This window comes from Crocodylus porosus, unplaced genomic scaffold (genome assembly GCF_001723895.1).
Source record: "Crocodylus porosus isolate Cpor-Errol unplaced genomic scaffold, CroPor_comp1, whole genome shotgun sequence".
Lineage (NCBI taxonomy): Eukaryota > Metazoa > Chordata > Crocodylia > Crocodylidae > Crocodylus > Crocodylus porosus.
The window spans coordinates 70,029,241-70,044,258 of record NW_017728918.1 but is presented as its reverse complement, the minus strand read 5'-3'; the positions used below and the strand labels follow the sequence as shown (position 1 = coordinate 70,044,258).

Below are 15,018 nucleotides of genomic sequence, written 5' to 3'. Positions count from 1 at the left end.
GACACTCCCAACCCTCTCCCCCTTTCCACCCAGCCCCCTTTCAGAAGCTGCTTTTGTCATTGTTAGGAAGTATACTGTATTTACTTGAATCTAGGCAGATCCTGAATTTTAGGTTACCCCCCCATAATTAGATTGTATCCATGGAGAATGTGTAACTTTATTATAACTTTTCCTGTATAGAATCTAATTATTGGAGAGTCATCTTTAATTTATCCCTCTCACCACTTCAGTGGCAAGCGGTGAGGGGTCAGCAGTGGGGAAGTCAGTAGAAGGGCAGGCAGTGGGGAGGGCAGACGGTGAGGGGGTTAAGTATCTGTCTGTCTGACCCATCACATGTTCCCTTGCATGTCTGCCCCTCTGCAGCCTCCCCCCCGGGCTTCTTACCCTTGTTTTGATTTCAGCAGACTCTGTCCCAGCTCCAGCCTGGGGCACAGAGCATGTGTTGGCTCTGGCCCCCTATCAGTGGCAGTGATGTGGCAGTTCCAACAATCTTGAGCTGCTGCTGTCACTTATGGGGCCAGGCTGGAGCCAAAGCAAATGCATGCTCTTTGCCCCAAATCGGAGTGGGGACAGAGCCTGCCAGAATTGGAGCAAGAGTAAGCAGCTGGGGGTGCAGGCAGCAGCTATGGCTCTGGCACCACCCAGAACCACAGCAGCTGCTTGCCCCTCTGCTGCTTACCCCATAGATTCATAGATGTTAGGGGCTGGAGGGGACCTCTCGAAATTATCAGGTCCAGCCCTCCTGTGCTTAGGCAGGAAATGCTGCTGGGGTCCGATGACCCCAGCAAGGTGAGTGTCCAGACATTTTTTGAAGATATCCAGAGTAGGTGATTGTACCACCGCTGTGGAGAGTCCATTCCAGACCATGGACACTCAAGTTGTAAAGAAGTTTTCCGTATGTCTAATCTAAAGTGGTTTTCTAGCAATGTATGACTGGTGGTCCTAGCCTTCCACTGGGGGGGTCCCGGTGAACAGAAGTTCTCCCAGTCCCTGATGTGCACTGCTTACATACTTATAGGCTGCTACCAAATCCCCTCTGAGTCTTCTCTTTAGGCTGTACCACCTCAAACACTAATCCAATGCAAGGGACTTTTTTCACCATATTAAATGATAGTTTGTCAAAGTTGTATCCTATGGTAATATGTAGTAATTTGGCTTTTTAAATGAAGTAGCTGTAAGCCTGCATATTTAAGTAAATAAGCCTCTGAGAGATGGAAAGGTTAAATACTATTTAGAAAACCAAATGGCCCATTAGCAAAACCCTGGGATGAGATTGCAGAGAGGCATTAGTTCTATAACAAAGTTAAAAATTAAATGGGGAGAGAGGAGATGTAATGAGAAGAATCTTTATACATTTGGTAGTGGTTTTGATTCGCATATCTAGGTGGAGGAAATATCTAGGTGATGCCATCTGGAATAATTTTTATGCCAAAAAAGGCCTCTTTCCTTTTGTTTTATTTTTGGTTTTATGCCTTAAGGATTGGCTGAATCCAGTCCTATCAGCCCTGCATTTCCTGACAACAGAATTGGCAGTATCTTACTGGTCTCTGTCCCACATCACCTTACATCCTTTCTTTGCCAGGTTTTCTGGTCAGTTTGTCTTTTCCCTTGTTGTCCTCCTCCTCTCCTTTATTTGTCATCTGTTTTCACTGTTGGTCCTCTACTATGCTGTATATTTTCTCTTTAGTTTTTTCCTTCCTCCCTAATTTTTTCATATGCCCTCCTTCCGAAAAGTGTGTTGGGGGGGTGGGGAGGGGAGGAAGGAACCTCTAATGGTATTTGGGTACTTCACATCTATATAGTAAATACTTGCTCTCTGATAAGTGCCCTTTTGCTGTTGATTACACCTTCATACTGCCTCTTCAGTAGTAGAAACCTGAGATACGGAATCCATTTTCCCATGTAAAGCAGGGGTCAGCAGCTTCCAACTGGTGGTCCAGGTCCAGCCTGTGAAGAGACTGGATCCAACCTGTAGCATCTCCAGGGAATCAGTAGCATACGCAAGCCACAATATCAGGAGATGGCATCTCCAGGGTCTTACTGCCTAACCTTTTCTGTCTTTCCCCCTCAGTATTTGGTGATCACTGGAGGGTGCAGGGCTGCAGCATGTGTTGGAGGCTGGGTCATTAACTGTGGCTTATGGTTGGTTGCAAAAAGGCTTCCAATCCCTGATGTACAGTGTTGACAACATTTAGGGTTGTGAAGGGGTTGCAGTGGTATTGTCTCAGATGCTCATTAGAAGGTATTAGAACCCTAAACTCTGCCAGCTGCATCTATAATCCATCCAGTAGGATGGTAAATATTATTTCACACTTTTAATAAAAAAAAAAAAAGCTTTGCCTTTTAAATATTGGTAAATAAAGAGGAGTTTTATGTAGAAGCTGTAGAATAGTCTGTTCATCATTAAACATAGTAGGCCAATAGCACTGGGGTATAGGCATACAATTGACTAATTATATAAGGAAATTTGCAGTATACATTAATTTAGATGGGGAGCTCACTGTAAATTCTCCTTCATGAGCTTGCATCTTTGATCCGTGCTTCAGAAAATAATTTATTGGACTTGCATTTCTTAATTTCCATGGTTGAGAGCTTTAACTTTGATGCATTTCCTGTAGACAGTCTTTGTCTAATGACAACTAACTAGCAAATTAATATTTTAACCAAATTTGTATTCCTTAGTTTCTAGCCCCTGCTCTGTCCTGTCCCCCTTTTCTCCCTCCCCCCTCCCCCAACACCTAAGTTGAAGATGAGCAAGTTTCAAGCTTTGGTGGGCAAGCAGAAATGCAGGAATAGAAATGGTCTGAATGCAATGTTCCTTTGTCTGCATGCTTTTTGGTGTTTCTTTTTGTTTTGGGTGATGTGATGATGTTTTAGTTGTTCTTTAAGACAAAGACTACTAATAGATCATGGGGAAAACCTAATTGAAATTTTATAATGTGAAACAGAAGATTGTCTTCTAGTATATTTTTCACAAGATTTATTTGGCTGAGTAGTGATTTTGTAACTCTTATCCATTGTCACTGGCTCCAAGTATGACACATGAAGTAGCACAAAGGTGGATTCCATGCTGCTGTTTTGCCATCCAGTATGCTAGACTTGTGCAAAATTATGCTTTCCTTAATCCGAATAGGCTGCAGTATGATCTCATCTCCTTGCTTTTCTGGCATTCTTCATGGCAGAGGCTTGATGTCGCTTACATGGAAATAGACCCTGTGGCCTAGCTGTTCTATGCTTCAGGACCAGAATTGAAAGCCCCTGACTTTTCAGTAGCTTGAGCACATCTTTTCCTGAACTCCATCCTTATGATCACTCTGAGTTAACTAAATTCTTGTTGCTTTTATCTGATCTCATTGCACAGCCTCAGTGGTGGTAAGGCTTCCGTGCTAGGATAAATTGGTTGAATGAACTGAGCCATTTGAGAGCATGTCTAAGTGAGGAGAGGGTGAGATAGTTTGGCTATATTATGTTGATCTTCAGCTGGTGGAAGTTTGAAGGGCCACCCCATGGCTATGGCTTATAAGACTGGAGTAAGCCTATAAACACCAGCCCACAAGATGAGGGATTCGTCATTCCCTCTGATGCTCTTTAAAGTGCCACACTTGCTTGCCATAAGCAGATTTTTAATTGACAGGGCAAACAGAAAGAGGAGGAAACTGACTGATCAGCAAAGAGGTATTTCTTCCATGGCTTCGCTAAATCATATGTAGGAGAGGAATCTATCCATAGAAGACTAAAATGTTTATTTTTGGTCATTATAATTTTATGTTGACTCTTGAGTGAAGTATAGTAGTTCAGCAAATATTATGGAGAAAAAAAATAACTGCATTTAGTCTGAGCTAAAAAATCACTTATTCTAGACATCAACTACATCTTATGTTTATGGGAAATAATGTGATAGCTGTAGGTGATAGAAGCAGATTTACATATCCTCATTGGGGATTATGTTTAGAACTAGTGACCATGTTACAGATACTGCTAATGGTGCAAATTAATGTAGAATAATGAGTTGTGGAATATGTAATTGCTGATTCACTGATTACATAGGAAAATAAACTCATTTGGATAAAAGATGATACCTTTTTATGCATAGTTAAACATTACAGCTGTGCATATTCAATTTAATTTTTGGAGTCTGTTTGAAAATTCTAACTTTACTCTTTTAACAGAGTTATTTTTTGCCATGGAAACAATTCATATGTTTTATAAGTAGAAAATCAAGTGTAGACTTTTAAATGTGAGACTTCTTATAATTTGTGGTATCTGAAAGGGTGTGCAGAAACTCAAGTCACACTTAAGTGCCAGTTGGTATCCCAGTGAGGGTGATTGTCGTGGTATATTTCATGTCTTTTGAAGCAGAGTTGGAGGACTCAGCTGTGGTGGCTAACTAGGTCACTCTACTCATTAATCGAGGGGCAACTGTTTAATAGTGTTCATTGTGCCACTTCCCAGTCTGCCACTTTCCAAAGAGCCTCTTGGCAATGGATCTCCACAGGGAAGCCATCAACCTTCCCATATAGGAGTGACTTTCAAGGAGTGACTTTCCCATATAGGAGTGACTTTTGAATTCAGGCAAATATGTAGTGATACAGGAGTATGTATCAGGATATATAGGATTATAGTGTCTCTGGTATATTATATGCCATTTATTCAATTTTACAGACATTTCAGTACAGTATTTTCTTTCGTAACTTAACAAAATATCGTTCCAGTATTTCACTGTCGGGGATTATAGAAGCCAACTTTAATTAGCTAAATTGCTGCCCTCAAGCACCATTGGCTAGGTGAAGAGTCTGAAACTTTTTAAGTGCAGAGTTTATGATGTTAATCTAATTGTTTATATTATAGTCAGTGTGTTTATGCCCAGTGGAGTATATTTAGTTTGTTTTGAATGAAGCAATATTACAGTGAAGTGTGTATTACTGATATTTTGTATTTTGTCAAATGGCTAATTGAATTGTCACACATACACATTTGCTTATATAGATTAAAGGAATTGGAACTTGTGGTAGAGGTGATATCTCGTATTAAACCAACTAGATTTTTTGCAAAAAAAAAAATCTTTAGAGAAATAAAAAATAAAAAAAAAATTATTTGCAAAAATCTAGTTGGTCTAATAAAAGATATCACCTCTACCACAGAGTTCTGATTTCTTCTGCCTCTAGACCTGAACCTGTTCAGCCTCAACAAGTGGAGGCTGGGGTGGATTTGGTGGCTGCCTACAAACTCATTAGGGGAGATCAGCAGCAAATAGGAAGAGCCCTATTCCGCCCCAGCAGCACCTGGAGTGATGAGGAACAATGGCCAGAAGCTGCTGAAGAATAGGTTCAGGTTAGAGAGTAGGAGGCACTATTTCACTGTTAGGGTGGCTAGGATCTAGAACCAACTTTCTAGGGAGGTAGTCCTCACTCCTACCTTGAGTAAATTCAAAGAGGTTGGACGAACACCTGTCTGGGATCATGTCATCACAGTGTGTGATCCGGCCAGTGGCGGGGGGTTAGACTAGATGATCTGTTCAAGTCCCTTCTGATCCCCCAAACTACTATGAAACCAATATAGCTACAACCTGGATACCTTATATAGATGAGTCTTTCTTCATAGAATATCTCACTAAAATATGAGCAATAATTCTGTGATCTGTTAGCAGAGAACTTTCAAATCCTTTAAATTCCACTCATTCACATTTCCTATTCTCTGTTGTGGCAATACCATTTCAGCACCACATCTGAGTGGCGTTGAAAGTATAAGGAAATTACAAGGCGTCAATGGGTAAACTTTTATAAATTTTTTGGAGGAAAATAAGACCATTTCCCCTACTTGTTATGGGAAATACATGGAACCTCTGCCATCTGTTTAGCAGAGCCACAGTTTCAAACTCTTTTCCTATCGTCTGAGGCTCAAGGAACTGGTAAATGGTGGCTTTCCAGCATAGTCTCAGCTCTCCCTAGTAGAACACCCTAAATTATTACTTCTGAACAGAAATAGAAATGATGATTAGGGTATTTAGGAATGGAAGATGTGCATGTATCCCCTAGCATTAGAGACAATGTGGAACAGGGAATGAGTGGAATGGAGCGGGAAGAGAAATCTCAGTAGAAGCAAGGGGGAAGCAGGAGTGTGTGGTAGATGGACAAAATCCCTGTTCCAGAGAAATAGTGGGGCTGTAGCAGGATCAGGCCCCAGGGGTGGCTTTGACATCCTCTGATTGCCAAGTGACTCCTGCCCGACTCCAACTTTTGAGGGTACCCCCCCATTTTCTATCTCTGCCATGCCTTGGTGTATCTTAAGGAAGCAGCCTCAGGGGCCAGAGTAAATCTTGGTCCCATCACAGTCTGTTTCACGTGCCTGGCTGGCTCCAGTCTCGCTCCTCTGTTTTTAAATCGTAGTCCTACTGGCCCTATCTGAGCCTCAGGATGCAAGCCACCTTAGGAGCAATAATCATGGCCTCTGTCCTTCCATATTTCCATGTTCATGCCTTGCAGACGTTAAGCTTGCTCCAAGCACCAGCCTGTACAGCAGTGGTTTCCAACCTTTTAAAGTAAGAGATCACCTTTGGCATTTAAAAGGAACCCAAGATCTACCACACACCCCGCCCCCACTCCTTGCCCATGCCCAGCAGGTAAGTCTGTGGCGAAGGAAGTGGAGGGGCAGATCAAGACAGAAGGAGAAATAATTATTTGGGGGCACACCTCTCCAGCAGGCAAGTCCCACCCAGCTGGGGCCCCCGCTCAACTTACCCTGTTCCTGCCTCTATGGCGCTGTCCCTCACCACCCTTTTCCCACACCATGGACTGATCTGCTTTGCTGGAGCACGCATATGCATGCATACGGGCACTCACCCCCCAACCCCAGGCTCGGATCTTCTTCAAGAGGCTCCAGGATCTACTGCTAGAGGCTCCGAGATCTTCTGGTGAATTGAGATCCATTGGTTGGTGACCACTGCTGTACAGGCTTCAGCCCTATTGGCTTTGGCCTGCTGGTTGCTCTAGCTGTGGACTCATAAGCGTAAGGTCATTTGCTCTAACCTAGCTTCAGTCCCAGCCCCTTCTTGGTTGTACCTCACTAAGGCCCTGTTGGCTCTTGCCTGCCCACCACATCTTCGTTGGGGCATAGGCCTTGGTCCTCTTGGGCCTTAGCCTTCCTTTGTCTTATACTTGGGGTGCAGGTTCTGGCCCCCTTGGTTTTAGCTTGTCCCCCGTAGCTGTTTCCATGAAGTAGCTTGGGTGTCCATGGCCTAGTTTCCTGAAGCCCCTCTCTCCCAAGAACTACTTCCCTTGCAGCCTGTAGGGCTAGACTGCCCTCCTTGTTCCAGGCACTCTTCTGCCTCTAAGCACCCAGGTAGCTCCTCAGCCACCCACAGGTTTGCCCACCATCTACTATAGCCCTACACAGCATACTTAATCTGCTGAACTTAGGGACAGGAGCCTCTGGCTCCATGTTGTAGTGGGAGTACGGAGTGGGATGCATGGGTAACAGAATTCCTGATGGGGAGAGCTCCTGGAATAGATGGGGGAGAGCACTGACACACTGGTGTAGGAGATATTGTATAATTGGGAAGTATACAGCCAGTGGTAGAGAAGAAGTAGGGAATGGAGAAGCTCAGATAGTGGCAGGTTCCCTGTGAAGAGAATCTGCTATAACAGAAGAGGGGGAAGGAGAGAAGGAGATTGTGATGCAGAGACCGAAGGAAAATGCACATGAGGGAAAGGAGGCATGAAAAACCTTATGGATGAAATTTGGGGATTCTGGTATGACGGAAGGGGAAAAGATATTGTCTCCAGCTTGGAAGATTGAAGTAGCTTTGTATACGTGAAGGGGAAATGGGAAGCATTCAGCAAGAGGATGTTTGGTGACATTGGGCATCGTGTAGAATCCCTAGTGATGTTGGATTACACACAGAACCCTTGATTTGGGAACATTACAGGGAGCCCCAAAATTAAAGGGGGGTTGGAGAGGGCCACAGAGGTAGCTGGTGGGATTGAATGGAAGAATACAAGAGCTTCTCCGTGCAGTAAGCTGGGTCCAGAATCTGCGAAGTATAACCCTTGTAACTTAAAAAACTAAAAATAATTTATGGAGAATTATTGTTCTTTGGAAAGCTCCTCCATATCCTTGAGGATTCCCCATTTTTCTCCCTTTTAAAAACCTTCACTAAAGTCCATTAAACTTTCTCAAAGATAGGCCTGTTTCTCTTATTTGCGAGAAGCATTTGAAAACATTATGGATAATTGATGTCAGTGTCTCAATTGTATATTTGAGGAGAGATTGACAGTGAGAAATGCTTAATTACTATTTTGAATTCAGTAATGCAGATGTGCTGTCAAATGAAGTATTAACTCTCATACCATGTGTGTTATTCCAGGATACTATTTTGGTTATATTAGGTATGTGACCTTTGGATTTGTTCTCCCAGAACTTGCAAACTGGTAATCGCTCAGCACGACACTGAAGTATCCTAGCCAAATAATAAGCTGGGGTGGGGGCAGGGAGCTGGAAACTCTAACACAGGCTTGAATTTTCTAAGTTTTATTTCAGTAAAAACTAACTCCAAAATTTGAAATGAAAATGGAACTGACTTTTTTTAAATAGAAATTTTCCCTCGACACCTAGGTATCTAAACACTGGAACCTTTCTCACCCCTTCCCTGCATCTTTCTCATGTTTACTAAAGACACCAGTGTATTTATTTTTTTCTCTTGTAGCTGGGAGGAGGTGTTTTTAAAGCTTTTAATATTTGAAAAGCAGAATCAAAATTTTATAGCTCTCACTCACAGGCTTCCAGGGCTTATGTAGGCTTATCCCCCAGTTCTTCTAATCTTACGGGTAATCGGAAAGCTCCTGCAGAACTAAGCAAAGATGAGAACGTTGATTTTTGCAGTCAGAGTTCTGTTTTCAGATTTTATGAATCTTTCAGTTCAGCTCCCAGCATGGCAGCCTCTCCAAGCAAACCTTACATCTCAGAAAAAGGTCAAATTATCTGTCTACATGTGCCTCTCCTCTCCCCCGACTCTCCTTGTTTGCACCTTGCGGCATAGAAGTGAGAGCAGAGTTGTTGATCAGAAATCTAAGTGTTTGTTAGTTTGAATAGTAGAAAAGACACCTCCACAGCTAGATACTCTGTTAAATGGAAAAAATTACTATCTGAGCCAGTATATGCCAGCTCTACACCCTTTGTGAATGCTGGTCTTAGACATTAGGTTATCTTTATAAGCTCTGGAATGAACGTGGGTGCTCTAAGAATTCCCTTAATAGACATTTGTGCTAACTATCGTCTATTTGAAGGGCAGTCAGTTTTCTTTCATTCCACAGTAATAAGAATACTTATGGGTCTTTTTAGGATCTGGATTTCCTCAAATCAGAGAATATTTAGGCTTTCTTGTGTTCCATGTATTGTTCATAAGAACAGATGAAACTTCACTTTGAGCCTGGCTTCCTCTCCTCTTATTCATGTGTCTATTAAAATAGTATATTTGGAGGCATTTACAAATACAGGAAGAGGAGCCAACTTGCACAGTGTTTATGAAGGCAGAGTAACACTGAAGCTCATCCCAAACTTCTTCCCAAAACAGTTGATTTCTGTCTTAATCAGGTAATTCACATTTCTTCGTTTTTCCCTAAGGCTAGGGACAGACATTACACACAAACTGGTTTAAGTGATCAGAAACTGGTTAAAACCTGTAACAGAACAGACATTCAGTGCACATAAACTGGTTTGAAAATAGCTGAAACTGGTTTGAGATAAACTTGGTTGAATGTAGTATATCAGACTTAAATGATTTGGGTCAAACCAGTTTATGCAATGTCTGTCCCAGACCCTTCCTGGTTTAACTTAAACTAGTGTCTCCTAGTATCCCAGATGCTTTGCAGCTCTGGGTGGTTCTCTCCACTCTGGAGCTAGCCTGGCTCCTCCCCTCTGCTCCCTGGCTGCAGCTGTTGCAGAGACAACAGGCACAGTAGTGTCTGCCTGGCTTCCCCCTGCCCCATTTCCCCCTCCCCTGAACTTCCCCACCACCACCACCACCACTTGCTGCTCAAGCAGGGATTCCCCTCCATGTGTTATGCTAGCTAATGCTGAAAGATGTGTGTAAGGCAGAGAGGATAAAGGCAGATGAGACAGTATCTGCTTAGGGCTTTTTGAAGCTAATCAACAGGTAGCTGGTAATGTCCCTCTGTTCCTTCTTTGGAAAAAGTTGTTTAAAAAGAGCTTCAAATAATGAAAGAAGCTTTTGTTTTGCTGATGGGCTGATAAATGCTGTGTCTAACTCCCTGCTGTGTAACTAAATTCTGTGCTGGCTCCCTCACTGGTCAGGAGCAGTGAGGGAGGGGTGGGAAACCCCTCCCTAATCAAAGCATTCTGCCAGGGCCTGGCCATGTTCCACCTCAGCTCAGCACTGTAGAAAGGAAGGGAGAGCTGCTTTAGTCCCCTTCCCTCCCCTATCTTCTAGCCTGAGCCACTGTAGGAATGTGCCTAAGTTTTCTTGGTCCAGAGGGGATGTCTGTATGGTTACAAACTGGTTCAGCCTAGCCAGGTTAGACTAACCTACAAAGATTGTATCAGTTCAGGCTCAGGCTTTTTGAATGTCTCTCCCTAGCCTAAGTGCACTCTCCAAAACTTTTTAGATGTGTGGAGAGCACTGTTGTTTTATCTAGACAGGTAGGAGTTGCTTAAGGCAGTAATGCTCAACTAGTGTGTCCCAGCACCTTGGGGTACCGTGAGATCCTTTCAAGAGTTCCACAGGGTCCCTCACAGCATTTGCACTGTCAGGTATTGAAACATAATTCACAAGATAAACATAGAGATTTCAAATAGGAATCCATAGCATCACAAACATTCTGACCTGGTGTGGTCTTTCTGAGTTCTTTGCAAAAGAAAAAAACTCCCGTGTTATTTTTCTGTAGTCACAAACAAGTGACAGCTCAGAGTTGGCATTTTCCAAGGAATGTCTTGAGCCTAAAAAGGTTGAGAACCATTGGCTTAAGGTATCTCAAAGAAATTGTAGAATTTGCCAAGAAGATGAAAGAGGCAGGCTTCACTCCAGACAATTTCCAGTTGGATCACTAATTTTATCAGGTTGCTTTGAAATGTGTTGTCCATATATATTTTATGACCTGCTTACCTACCATAACCACATCTTAGAACACATTGATTTCTTTGGTAGTGAAGGGTCCCTGCTTGTTGAGGCATGAAGACGCTTAAAACTATAAGGCGCGCTTTCCAGTAGATACTGCTGGCCAAATGGATTTAACTCAAGTGCACATGGAATGTGAGCATCCCATCAGAGGAATGTATATGAACAGTACACCCTGAAGAATCACAGTTGCTATAACATAAATAACAATTTATTTCCTGTGTCCCTGCTGATGTTTACATATAGATTATACATCACAGGTGAGTGGTAGGACCCAAGAACAACACTACCCAATGTGATTAGGCCACTCTCATTTTCCTTGTAGACTCTGTGCAAGCAAGCTGCAATCAGAGCAGGACATGAAAGTGATGCTGTCATGCTAACACGTAGGGGGGGGAAGTGCAGCTGATGATCATCACTGAATGGAACTATGAATAAAATGCCACAAAGTAAACAAACAGCCAAGAGAATTCGTTTTTTAATCCTTTACTTTTAGTAATTGAAGGGTACTGCCTCTAATTACTGTCAATATAGTGTGGAATATGATTTTCAAATTGGCTATACTTTTAACTACCTGGGTATTGGTAGTTAAAGCAGCAGGTTAGGACCTATATAATTTGTGGTTAGTCTGAGCACTCATTATATAAATGATTACAAAGTACTATAATCTAAAAGTGTTCCTCTGGGCCAGGAATGATTGTGAAGGCAGGTTTAAATGTAGAAGTACTGTTTTAAAGTAATAGTATAGAGTTATTTAGATTTAGACCACAGTAGTAGTATTCTAGGTAATACTTGTTCTCAGCAATCTTATCTAGTAGTCTTAAAGGCTTTGCTGCTCAAACCTACATTTTATTATAGTAAGGTCCTGTTTTCCTTTTACATTTGTTAAGCTATATGCTTACTACCATGTTTTCATTCAGGGAAATGAAATGGGGCTGTTTTAATATGCTTGGAATTAGTAGTGTAACTTCCCTGTAAGGCTCTTAAAACACTTGAATGACCAGGTATATCAACTGTGTTTTCATTTTGTTTATTGGCTATTCCTTCATGTAACAGATGGTACTTACTTAAAAAACTGACAAGCTGTGGGATAGCAGAGCATTACTAATAAAACCCATCACATGGTAAACTTGACCTGACATTAATCAAGTTTTGAATGCGACAAACAATTCATGGATAGTAATTAGTCTTTTGATCACATCAGTGACCATTGGTATCACATTGCTGCCATAATCTACTTTCATTGTAAAGGGAACAGATCTGTTGAAGTAATTGTGTATTTTTTAAATGTCTTTTGAGCCAAATGTTTCTGTATGATTAACTTGGGAAAGGGATCATTTTGAGGCATTTAGTATGACTGTTAATTTACTAGCATCACAGAAAGCAATCTGAATAGTTATGGTAGGGCACAATATAAATATTTTTATTTTTATTTCAGTAGCGAAGACTATTTAAGATTTTTCCATTGCTTCAATAAATTGCCCTTATTCTCATCACAATGTAAAATTTTCAACTACTGCAACAGATTACTATTAGAAAAGTAGTAATAGCATTTTTTCCCAATAGGATTAATAAATGGATAAATATGCAAAGTTTTTCTTATTCTTTCTGATTAGTACTGAGTGATCTCTCAGTATAGTGCACAATGTTTTATATAAACATGATGAACTTTCCACCTTTTGTCCATTTTATTTTCAACCTGTGTTGGTTGCATGATACAGCTACATGAAAGCATATGTTTCACTTGTGCATGAAAATCTATTCTACAACTTATGTGCAAGTCAAAATGCAGCCATGTACAGCTTTTAACTTCATTTTACGGACAGGAAATGCAAGGGGTTATTTTAAAGTAATAAAATGTAAATCTGTGTGTGGTTTGAGTTTCATAGACACTTTAGGTATGGTAACTGTTTCAGATTATTTAATCTAAGGGGGCAAGAGGGCACAAAAGCCCCCGTGGCTCATCAAAAGCATACAGGAACGTCTCCTAGCTAAAAAGGAGGCATACACCCAATGGAAGGGAGGGGCCATCACCAGGGAGGACTATACCTTATTTAATTTAATTTCTGTGGTTACCCATGCTAATTGGTTTTTTCTCCCTTGCCAACACTTTTTAGACTATCAAGGATGATAGATAATTAGAAAGCCCAAAAATATTGTATTATGTGGTAGGGCTGTGCAAAATGGCAACATTTGTTTCAATTTCAGATTCGCCGTTTTGAAGGGACAGTGTTTTGTTTTGCTGTTTTGAAGCACTATTCCATTTCATTTTGCCAAAACTGTTGTGCTGTTTCGACACGTTTTGGCATTTTGCCCATAGGCTATAATGGGGAATCACAAAAATGCCTATAACTTTGTCATTTATTGCCTAATTTGAACGAAAACAACAGGGATGATAGCTCCTTCTGAGGCCATGAATCTTGTCAAGTTTCAAGGAGATAGGTGCAGGGGTTTCTGGGAAACTGCACCTCAAACTGTTCAGAGCAAAACCTATGACCTGTGTAAGTGTGAAGGCACAGGGGAATGAAAACAGCAGGCATGGTAGCCCCTGCTGGGGCCATGAAGCCTGCCAGTTTTCAAGGAGATGGGTGCAGGAGTTTCTGGGAAACTGCAGTTTGTCACAAAGTAGTACCTTAGAGATGGCTGTGATACCCCTACAGCCCTGTGACAGTGTCAGCTCTGCCCTGGGGGCGCCTTATACAGGGAGGGCACCTTATATGCATGCCTCATACAGGGAGGGCACCACTGTCCTGCTAAAGGTGGTGTGTGCAAGCACTTCGTGTGATGGGGCCACGAGTGCCATGAGCTACCTGAACCCTGGCCACTCAATAAAGCAGGGCTGGCCTTCCACAGCAAACATCTCCCCAGTGCTCTAGGTGACCTCACTCACCTTGGGAACGCGTCCCCCTGTGTGCCTGCCTTTCCCCCACTGGTCCAGGGTGGCCTGCCTCTGCTTCAGGGTGATGGGGACTTTTGAGCGAGAGGGGAACTTCTTTTTGGGTACGCTTCCACTGGTGCTAGGCTGAAGAGGAGCAAGGGCAAGGGGATGGTGCCTGCATAGATGCATCAGCATCCATGTGGTGCTCATGCATTTCTCTCCCTTGTCCTGGCTGGTTTTGGCTTGGCAGTGCAGGCAGGTAGCTCAAAATGATCCCAGACGACACTACCCCCTCGCTTCTGGGGTGTGGGTGTGAGTGCGGGTGCTGCTTTTTCCCCTCCTCAGCAGACAAAGGCATGGCAGCAGGAGGAGCGGACTCAGCTGAGCCACTTGCCTCCACAACCTTTACGTCAACCTCCTCTGAAGTGCCTGCCTTCTGGGGAAGGAGACCTGACTCTAGGGGAAACCTGAAGCGTGTGGAGCACAAACTCAGATGATTCCACCTCCTTCCCCAGAATTTCCCTTGCTGTGGCACCTAGGTCCAGCTCCAGCTCTTCCTCTGGCACTGGAAGGCTCAGGCTAGGAATTGAAATTGGGGTGGAGGAGACTGTAATGCTGATGCTGCTTTTTGTCATGGTGGTGGTGCCTCAGGGTTGTTGTTATTATGGCAGGTGTTATTGGAGGGGATGCAGACACTGCCCCCGTCTCCTTGGTGCCACTATCAGCAGAAGTGGCATGGCTTTTAGTTGTTGGAAAGAGGTTGTGTCTAAGTTTTTTCGGGGGGAGAACTTAAAGCTGTCCCTCTGCCCCCTTGTCCGCCCCAGTCAGAAGAGCGGCCACCTGCTTTTCCAGCATGCTTCTTGTTTGGTGTACTGGAATATCTGTGTGTGTTTCTGTGATGTATGTATTTATGTAATGTATAAATGTGTGTTCTGTAATGCATGTTGTGCTTTCCTGCGTGGTCAATGCAGACTGTCAAGGAAAATACAGATTTATTTTATGTGGAGAAATA

The 15,018-nt window shown here is 42.7% G+C and overlaps 1 protein-coding gene and 1 long non-coding RNA gene across 5 annotated transcripts in view; one reads left to right on the top strand and one right to left on the bottom strand.

The window, feature by feature from the left end:
• The window catches only part of RNGTT (RNA guanylyltransferase and 5'-phosphatase), a 375,566-nt gene that overhangs the window by 195,466 nt on the left and 165,082 nt on the right, over nt 1-15,018 (top strand). The window lies entirely within an intron of this gene.
• LOC109311854 overlaps nt 13,855-15,018 on the bottom strand; it is a 10,334-nt gene continuing 9,170 nt past the window's right edge. The window contains exon 3 of the long non-coding RNA XR_002101640.1: nt 13,855-14,139. This is a non-coding gene — a long non-coding RNA (uncharacterized LOC109311854). The remainder of the gene's footprint in view (nt 14,140-15,018) is intronic.